Source organism: Ammospiza nelsoni, chromosome 5 (genome assembly GCF_027579445.1).
Source record: "Ammospiza nelsoni isolate bAmmNel1 chromosome 5, bAmmNel1.pri, whole genome shotgun sequence".
NCBI lineage: Eukaryota > Metazoa > Chordata > Aves > Passeriformes > Passerellidae > Ammospiza > Ammospiza nelsoni.
Window position 1 is genome coordinate 20,545,535 of NC_080637.1, and position 10,516 is coordinate 20,556,050.

Below are 10,516 nucleotides of genomic sequence, written 5' to 3' on the forward strand. Positions count from 1 at the left end.
CAGGAAGATGGCTGCCCTTTTGTGTAAAAAGGAATTCGTAGAATGGAGGCCAGGACCAGGTCACCAGGACTGTCCCATGCCCTGGTGGAATCAGCCTCAGTGCAAACTGCAGGCTGTTGCTACCCCACAAATGCTTTACCAGGCAGTTGAAATAATGAGAAGTAAGCAGCAGTAGTGACAAGGAAAGACAACTTTTCCTTTCCTGCAGATACCTAGTCAGAATATTTTAATTTCTTAAATGACAACCCTCTCACAGCAAGCCATTGCTTTATTGGGGAGGAGGGCTGCACCTCCCTTTCCAAAGCCTTTTTGAGTTTATTCTTTAGATTGGTTTTTGAAAAACAAAAACATAGATTTCAAAAAGTGCTTAGGTGTCATCATATATATTGCAAGAGTTCTATTGTCAGTACATTCTATATTGCTAGAGTTTCCTACCTCCTTGATGTTTCTTGTAGGCATCTCCTCTAGGTACTGACTCTTCCTTATCCTCACAGCAGCCAACTGACTCCAGATCCCACCAATCCGCTCTTTTATAACACTCTTCTTATTGGCTACAGGTGTGGCTTGTTAACATCAGGCCTGCTCCTAATCTTTAGTAATTGGCTCAGCTGCAAGTCTTTAGGGGGCAAGATTACATTCTATACCACCTTCATTTACCCATACTGTATCCCCCTACATTTAGGTCTTTTTTCATTTAATTACCAAAAAACCCCAAACCAAACCAAACCAACCAACCCCAAAACCCCAACAAAAGAAACAACTAGTGTTCTCACAAGGAAGGTTTATCACAGATTTCAGGAGAAAGGAGAGGTAGGTCAAGTGTGAATATTTTGGTACTTGCTGCGTGTGTCTGCCCTGCACCATTCAGGGGATGTTCACACAGGGCTGCTGCCTCTGTAAGAAAAGTGAGAAATAATGGGAGAACCTGAACATATACTGGTGCAGTGACAAAGCCTGGAGTATCATTTCCATGTGCCTGAAATCTGTCAGCCGGAACTGCAGCTGGGGAAAGATCTGTTATCCAATCTTACACAATGTGAAATCCAATTTCACTTTGGAAATTGCTCCACTTCAGGAAGCTTGGAGAAAGGATTTTTATTATATGCCTGCAACAGCTGTGTGTTTTTGCCCAAATTACCCTGGCATATAGAAAATGGGTAAGTCATATGTGCCCAATGTAGACACACCAGACCTTGTGAGTCTGTATTTGATGTGTGCCTATGCAGATTGAGTCAGCACCATGAACACAGACTCTGACTGGAATGGCTCATTGCTGACTCACGAGTCAGGGAAGAATTCTGTATATACTTTTCAACAGATGTGGTTGAGACTTCTTTAAACTTACATTGGGAAACCCAATAGGCTCTCCAAATCTCCTCAGCAGGCACATACCAGTGTCTTCACAGTGTTACAGATACTATTTGCTGCTATCTATATCGTTCTGCCTATAGAAATAAATGGCTTCCTTCATGAGGCTTTTATAGGCTGGAGGTTTATGGATGACTAAGATCTGAAAACCAAATACTATTTAAGTTAGGCTGTTACTAGCTGAAGGTGGGAGGGGCGTGGAAGAATTAATTCATTTATGTAGAAGCACATATAATCTTAAATTATGGTGCATATTTCTGGAGCCTCAGGTAAAGGCTGGGGGAAAAAAAATAGAATGCAAGACTTTGCATTTACAATACTTTTCTCCACTCTGTTACAATGCAAGACTGTAGCTGTAATCTCTCACTTTATTTAGCTCTGATATATTTCCTCATATTCCTTTTTCTACTTAACTGGTGCTGTGATTTTTTGATTCAGCCAAAGCACTGTTCATTCTCTGCTCATCCTCCCTTTGTCTTATCAGCTTGCCTTGTGTAGGATATATTTCCAGGAGACCCCATATGGCATCTTCCAGCTCCCAGGCTGACTGAACATATTTGTCTTGGGCCATTTTAACACAGCAGTCAAGAGAGACAAGGAGGTACCAGAGAGTCCATCAGAGGGCTGGCTCCCTCCCAGGTCAGTGCAAGGGGATGTGACCAAGACATGGTGTTATGCATTACCACCTAACATAATTGCCAGAGGTTGGGAAAAGAGACTCCCACTCTCACTTCCAGGAAGAAGGGCATCCCTTTCCAGTGGAGCAAAGTGTGGTGGGGTGGAGAACCCATCGGTCATGGTTCATTGTCTCAAGGTCATGATGTGTGGGGTCAGGCTCGGTAAGGATTTGGCATGCAAATCACCCTCTACCTGTACATTTTTTGAGTTAATACTGGTAGTCTTAATGTTTGTTTTCTTATCTCATTGCTGTTTCCAGCAAACTGTTCTTATCTCAGTCTGTGATCTCTGGTTTTTTGTGTTTCCCATTGGAGGCGGGAGGGGAACAGCCCTCTTTTTTCTTTTTCTTTTTAATGGGAGTACTAAACTGGGGAATACCATTCCTAAATCGTGACATCAGGGGACTGGAGCACCTCTCTTATGAGGAAAGACTGAGGGAGTTGGGCCTGTTTAGCCTGGAGAAGAGACAACTGAGAGGGAACCTTGTCAATGTATGCAAATATTTTCAGGGCAGGTGCCGAGAGGATGGAACTCTTTTCACTGGTGCTCAGTGGCAGTGTGAGGGGTAAGAGGCACAAACTGAAACACAGGAAATCCCACTGGAATATGAGGAAAATATTACTTACTTTGAGACCAACAGTGTGCTGGAAGAGGTTGCCCAGAGAGATGGTGAAATCTCTTTCTCTGGAGTTATTCAAAACCCACCTGGATCCTGTACAAACTGCTCTAGGTGGGCCTGCTTCAGCAGGGGCTTGGACTATGTGTTCTCCACAGGTCCTTCCCAAGCCCAAGCATTCTGTGATTCTGTTGTCTTCTTTGGATATTCCTTTCTATAGCTCTGAGTCAGAAGCTTCTCTCTGAAATCTTCTGAATAATCTGGTAAACCTACAATGGCAAAATTCAAACAAGATTTCTAAGTGGATGTGAGTGTTCAGTGATAAAAATATGGTGTTTGTTAATAAGATTACTGGCAATTACTGATTTCTTGCACATCAAAATATTTGTGAAGCTGAAAGATACTGCCAACCCTTATTTTTCTGTTGCAGGTTTATCTGAAAAAAAGCCTTCTTATGACTTAATTTCTGCTAGAAGAAGGATTAATTTCTGATCGTTGATACTGAAGGAAAGCTATATAATGCTATTACAAATCTTGAACTGACAGGGATTTCACTAATGAGTGACTTATGTAAACCCAGTCTAAGGAAATAAAAGCCCTTAGAAACCTTGAAATCTAATGTTCTCACACTGACAGTAGCAAAGGAAAGAAGAAAGTAAAGTACATCTGTAGGACAGAAATCGAGTATCTCAAGCTCAGACTGAATTTAATGGTTAGAGGTTTGTATCTTGGAAGAGTGTGAAGAAACTGTGAAAACTCTTTGGTCCAAACCATTTTTTTCCTGTATGACATTTTAATTCACAGATTTTGATGAAGTTATTCCAGATTTGCACGCATGTGATGTTAGAACATGGCCTATCATTATCCTTTCTTCAGAATTCTGTAATTCAGTTTGAAAATAAGGCAGTTTCAACTGGATTAAACTGATTAGAAATATCTGTAACTCATATGAATGACAGTGAATTAGGTCAAAACTTGAAACTGCTGACATCAGGGTGTTCTAAGCACACACAACAGAAACAATTTCAATGTGCAAGAAAAATGCACCTCTGCAGAAGATGCATTGGTTTGCTAGTAAAGGTTAGCCAAGGCTGGATTTCAGCATGGAAACACTCAGTGTTGCAATGAGGGTTGTCCAAGGTAATTATCTGTGTAGGTGATCTAACTGGGGGCTGTGTTTTCCTCCCAGATAATGCAGCCTCCTCTGGGAATACTTACAGCCTGATTCAGTTAACAGGACTTGGTTGTTGGGAATTAAGGAGTGATTAGGCATTTCCAGGACTAGGCAAAAACCCCTAAGCATATGCTTGAAGATCTTTATGTTTAAAACAGATATTTTTGTAGAAAATTTGACACCTAAAAGTGTGTTTGGATCTAGTAATGAGTACCTGATTTTACAAACTTAGTGTAATAATCCATCTCTTACAATAAAGATGTATCTGGGACAAATATTAATTGAAGTTATTTTTTGAGGAGAAAGCCACTTTACTTAAAGTACTTTTCTGTACACTACTCTGTATAAAACCAAACTTCCAAGAAAGTCCCAAACCCCTAATTTTGACTGATTTTGACTTCTGCCATTTATTTGCATTGAATAAGTGGAATGACATGGAAATGTTTATATCTGACAGATTTGTAAAAGCTCTAACTGTGTCTCTAATTGCATATGCATTATTTTGCAGTCCAGCTGCATCCTTTTAAAAAAAATGTACCCTTGAAATACATAACTAATTTTACACTAATTTTTTCTCTTTTCTTTTTCCTAATATTACAAATAATGGCTTTCATAATTATGAATTAAAACAAGGTTTGTATGCTAGAAAATTAATAATATTTACAAATCTACATTCATTACAGAGATTGTCAAGGCCTTTTGTCTCAGTGACAGCTATTGCTGTCTCCACAGGAACACTTTCTTGCGACACAACATTTATTACACTATACACAAACATTCGATAAAATATGAGAAGAAAACAAATACAACAGCTGTATTTAAAGGGTGCTGATCAAAAATCTAAACCCCATTGGAAGTGGCAAACAAAAGCACCCAGTCAGCTCCATCCTACAGCAGATGAGTAATATTCGTTGCAGGTGCTCAGCTTTTCAGGGTCTCTCTCAGCCTGATGTGTCCTTTAAGAGGCAATGGCACATATTGCTGCACATGTTCAGTTGCTCTACCTTTGTGCTCCACTTCTTTACTCTGTAAAATGTTCTTCTCAGCACACAAAAGCAGCTGCTGAAGAAACTGCTTCAGACCGAGGGTGAGAGAACTGATGGAAGGATCACTCAGCAAACTCCAGTAGAGACTGAGGCGGTGCAGAGACACCAAAGGATCTTCTGTGAAAAACAAAAATACCAACATTATTGCCTGTCATCAAACCCCAGGTGAGATTGAAAAGCCACTAAAGCCTTTTTGGCTGTAGAGCCATGGACCTGAATTATGCTTGACTCAAAATGGTTCACCTTAGATTAAAAAAAAAAGAATGTTTTGCAGAAATGATACCAAAAGCTTTTTCTATTTTCTTTGCTTCATCAGTGATTATTTTTTACCCTAGAGAAAAAATAGTCATGAGGGCACTTATCTGTATATTTTGAAAGTTTTGTTGCTTAATGTTTAATTAATTAATTAAAAATTCCAATTGACAGAGACTTCAGGAATGTCTGTGGCTGACTAAATTATCCAAGCACTACATCAGTGCCTCCTGAAAATGGTGGCACAAAGCCAAATGGACAAAAATGGATGCTTGGCTCCTTAATTTACTTATGTTAAAATATATTTTATTGTAATCATTTGTAGAGAGAGATTTACCCTGGAAGAGCCCCAAAAGCTTCATGTGAAACATGCACAGCTATTTCTGTTAGTGCTTTATTTCAGGCAAGGGTTTTTTGCATTGCTCTAGCCATGCAGCGATCTGTAAAGGGAACCTACTCTGATACAGTTTGAAAAGTGCATTTTGTACTTGGCTCTCCCTTTGATCGAATTAATCTGGTCTTTTTTGTAGTTCTAAATGAGGCCTATGGGCTGACAATGTAGCTGTTTAAAGGGGATTTTAGGGGATAATAGCCAATGCAAATAGTGCCATGAGAATGGCAACTTGCTTTTGCACTTTCAATCACATAATAACAGCAAAGAAAGCTTTTAAAATGAATTGAAATTTTGTGGCTTGCCATCTGGGATTATTTGGGGAAACAGTTCTGAATACTATGGTTGTGTAAAAGAATGGTACTATGGGACACTCTTAAGCTGACATGTTTCAGATGGCACCCTTATGCTAACTGCTGCAAAGTTGGCTAGCATTTTTTTTTATTATTTTCTTTCTTCTGGATTATCTGCAAAAAATTCTCTTTGCTGGTATTTGGGGCTGAAAAACTTTTCTATTGTTAAAGAATTCAATTCAAACCCCTTGCAGCTGCTGATCCCTTTATTGTTCCGAACGTTATGTATACGCGTCTCAGATGAATGTAGCCAAGCCTTTTAGTGCCTTAATAGGTGTCTATGTAAAGGTCATTTATTCTGCAGTACTTGTTTTAACAAAAGTTTATACACAAACAACAACTGCAGCTAAAACATTCACATTAATCAATGCTCTTTGCCGTGTAAATGCAGAGAGAGAAAGCCTAAGTGGAGAAAGTATGTCCAAACATGAGAACTCTTCCCGTGTTTAACTCTGAAGCAGCATATATTTTAGACTGCATCATCAAAAACCAAAGGGAAAATTGTTTCAAAGCTATTCCAAGCAAGTGTTGGTAATTCCAAGTTTTTCAGGACAAGTGTAGTTTTGATGAGGTCACTGAAAGTTATAACACACAGGAATCAGTGGATATGTGGTAAATATATATGTGTATATATATATGACTTCTCCTTTCCAATTAGTTTGGAACTGAGCTTTAGGCTAGCCAGCACCTTGACATTTCAGTTGGCATAGCTGCCTTCTTTTCTCTTCATATTCCTTTTGTCTTAGCTCCAACTGGCTGCCCTTATAAATGGTCCTTGAGGAATTAGGGTGCATATCAGATGTTTCAGATGAGAAGAACTGAGTACACTTCTCTGGCACACAAGAGTTTTTTTTTTTATAGAAATATTAAAATACCATCTGTAAGTTTTAGGAATGTAGGTCATGTCCATGGAGAGTTTCAATTCGAGGTTATGACAGATGTTGGATGGTAAATTAAATATTTGGCTCCAAGTCTGTAAATCAACTTGGTTCCATTTACTTCCCTGGAGTTAGTTCTGCTGACACACATGTAATGAGATCAGATTTTGACTATCTAACTACTCAGTTGAACTCAGCAGAATATAAATCCATCAGTGTTATGAGGGATGAGACTTGTCAGGAAAATAATGTGCAAGCTATGGTGGGGACACATAAAGAGCAGGACCAGGGAAGCCCAACTGCTTGATCTCTGATAGAAGAAAATAGAGGAAATAAAAATTAGAGAAAGCTGTATTTCCTTGTTTACTGTTTAGTATTTTTTTATCATTCTTAGGAATAATAGATTAGGCTCTGACCTCTAAATAAGTGATTTTTTTAATGTATAACAATGAACTTAGTGTTGCTGCTAGGGGCATTAGTGTATACCACTCCACAAGTCTGTGTCAAGATTTATACATGGATTGCAGTTACTCTGTACTTAAAACCTAAAAATCAATTGTTAAAGCAGAGGTTTGTGAAAAATTGATATGAATTCCACTGTGTTGATCATTTGATCTGCTGCTGTGGGCTCTGCCAGGTAGGTGAGGGCTGTTCTGCCAAGGATTGCAGTGAGACTGCCCCGTGTCTCCAGTCTCAGCTTCCAAGCCAGCACAGCTCAGTTGCTCTGAAATGCTGCCTCTGCCCCGGAGGCAGGCTGCCTGCAGCTGCCTCACACTTCCACTTTGCAGCCACATGAAACTAGGTGGAAAGTTCAGTGCTGGAAAGTTGCCTTAGAGCCAACACTATTAATCTCATGGATAACTACATCCTGCTCTAGCTGAAGCTTCCAGGTGGTCTTCAAACCAGCCACACGTAGAATGTATGGTAATAATCTCATTTGGCAGCAGCAGCACAGACACAGCTAACTGTGGCTAGGTCCTCATCCAAGCAAAATGTCTGCAAGTTTGCCAGACAAGACAAGGTGCCAATGCATTGACTGGTGTGATGACTGGTCAAAATCCCATGTCAGAAAATGCAAATCCTTCTTGCTTTGGCAGGTAAATCCTATCGGTATAAATATTCGAAATGTTTCATAATAACAGCACAGTGATTCTGCGGGAGAGATACAGAGTAGCCATGGCAGGGCACTGCAGAATCCACTACAAGAATAGCAGGAGGATAGGGAATGCCATTATCAGAAGTGGAGGGGAACATTTACTCCTCACTGTAAATATAGCCTTAATTAGACTAATAAAGCACAAAGAACTAATCAACAAACCCAGGCAGAATGTGCTGACAGTCACAGAGGCATGTTTCCTATATTAGGAACCGAGTTTTCTGCAAGGTTCATTCCCCCCTGGAAGGTGAGGAGCAGTAGGCAGTGCCCATTGCAGAGGCAGGAGATCACTCATCACTGATCAGTGCTCTGATCTGGCAGCAAAGCTGCTGCTGCTGCTGTGTGCAGCTCTGGGGAGGCAGCACCTGGCACCACCTTCTTGAGGACATTCTGAATGAGCTTGTTTTATTTGTGAACAGGAGGAAATCCAACCCTATGCTTTAGGTTGACATGACCATGCCGTTTTTTAAGTCAGGCAGTGGCTCCATCAACACTGTTAACTATATTAATTGTTCTGGATAGCTTAATATAAGAACATTCACAAAATAATTTGATTTTTCTGAAAAAGGTGAAATATTTGTAGGATACTATTATGCCCATATCAGGTCCAGTTTAATAAAATGAGGAATCAGTCAGATATCTAAATTACTTTCACAATGCATCTGCAGCCAAGCCTTTAGCTGGTTAATATCCTTTTACCTTGCACTTCAAATTGCAGACCTGATCTCATGAATCTCAGATAATGACTCTTCAGTGTCTTTTTTATTTCCTGCTTTTAAAGAAATTCCATTGCTTCAATTTCTACCATATTCATGACTGCAAAGTATTTGCAAAATAGGTGTTTGCATCAAATTAGTGTTTAATATAGCATGATGCAGCAGGAGTAAGGACAAAATTCTTCTCCATTATCTATGAGCAACACCTACAGCCCTTCAGCTTGCTTCATCACTAAATCAGCTGTAAGAGGCTTTATAGCAACAACAAACTAATATTGACATTTAATATTATATTCTGAAATAATGATTCTGACTTAAAAGCTGGAGTGACCACTAACAAAATAAATGTCATGCATCATGAAGAAAGCTGGTCATTTGATCAAAAGTTTAAAATAAATAAGGTTAATAACATCACCAAGTGCTCAGGATTGTGAGTTTACTGATTTGTGACAGGCAACTTTTTAATTTGCTGGAAAATCTACAACAAGAAAGTTACATTCTTGCGTATCACCTCACACAATATTCTTAATCGTTGAGAGCACTCTATTCTTCTTGATGCAGCAAAGCTAGTAATTATAATATAAAAATAGCTAAATACCCAGGATATATATAATTTTTTTGTCACTCACATCTCAATTATTTTAGTTTCATATGAACTGTACATTTTGACTTTAATACAATACTTTCATAATTCCTTTACTAAAACCCCATAACCACAAACTCAAAACCCTATGGCAGTAAAATTACAAAAATGACAGACCGACTTGTTTGTAGTGTATTGCAGGGGCTGGCAGGCTGTGCAAGAACTGCAAAAGTGCTGGGACTTAATATTTTCACTGGTTTAATCACCCGATTCTCTGATTAGATTTGTAGATAACCCATGATTGCAGCTGTTTCACAAACATGTAGGAATACATGGTCTCTGCACTGATGTGTGTAAAACTCTGCTAATTGTTGTCAGTGTGTGTGAGGTGTTTTTTCAGCACATAGTCCACTAGTACTTTTCATGGGAGATGTCGCCAGTTGGGTGGGGTTTTTTCAGTCTTTCCTCAGTTTCATTCGAAATGTTTGCTCTCTTCTGAATAAAGGAGTTTTTTGTTTTAATGGGCAATGTGAGAGTAATAGGTTTAAAGTTACTGACTCCTGTGATTTGGTGCCGGATTGCCATGTTCCCTTGTGATTCAGAGCATCATGCTGGATCCATATTAACAGAATATACTTCCAGTAAATAAATAAAAAATAAAAGTAGTTATTCCATATCTCTCTCATCCTTCTGTCTAACAAAACTGGGTATTTTATTTGTCTGGTACCATTCATGAATACTATACTCCAGAGCTCTGAAACAGACTGAACCACAACAAATAAATTCTTGCTTGAAGTATTAATCACTTGAATTAGGTGAATCTTAGCCATTTTGTACTTCCTGTCTTAGATACAAATGAGTGACACAGATAATAACCTCAGAATAAATAATGACACAGCTGGGAGGGGAAGAGCCCTGTGAGATAATCAGACTTAGATCTTACATTGAGCACAGTTCAATTTGGCTAATCATGCTCTGCCAATCTAACTTGCTTTCTGCAGATTTGAATATCTAGGCTGATCCTCTCCCTTGTTTTGTTTCCTGTAAATACTGGCATCACAGTAATGCATAAAGCACATCTAGGAGTTAGTAATGTTCTTTGATCACGACACCATTCCTCTGAGCAAAGAAGGGCACACAGCTCTCAGGGAGTGCTGAAGCCCATACATGACACAAACTGGGAACTGGAATGTTTCTTGAACTCTCATTTACATTGGAAGAGGAAATGTTTTTTAATGTGCTGAAGGCTGAATTAATTTATTTAACTGTTGAAAAGGAGCCTACCAATCACCAGACAAGTAAAGA

General features: G+C 39.1%; 1 long non-coding RNA gene across 2 annotated transcripts; it reads left to right on the forward strand.

Moving 5' to 3' along the window:
* Positions 1-632: 632 nt before the first annotated feature.
* On the forward strand, positions 633-5,063 carry LOC132072953 (uncharacterized). Of its 2 annotated transcripts, none has more exons than XR_009418448.1 (3): positions 633-810; positions 1,853-2,007; positions 4,883-5,063. It is a non-coding gene; the product is annotated as an uncharacterized LOC132072953 (long non-coding RNA). The 2 variants fall into 2 exon arrangements; XR_009418447.1 differs by lacking the exon at positions 4,883-5,063 and adding an exon at positions 2,106-2,160.
* Positions 5,064-10,516: the final 5,453 nt, after the last annotated feature.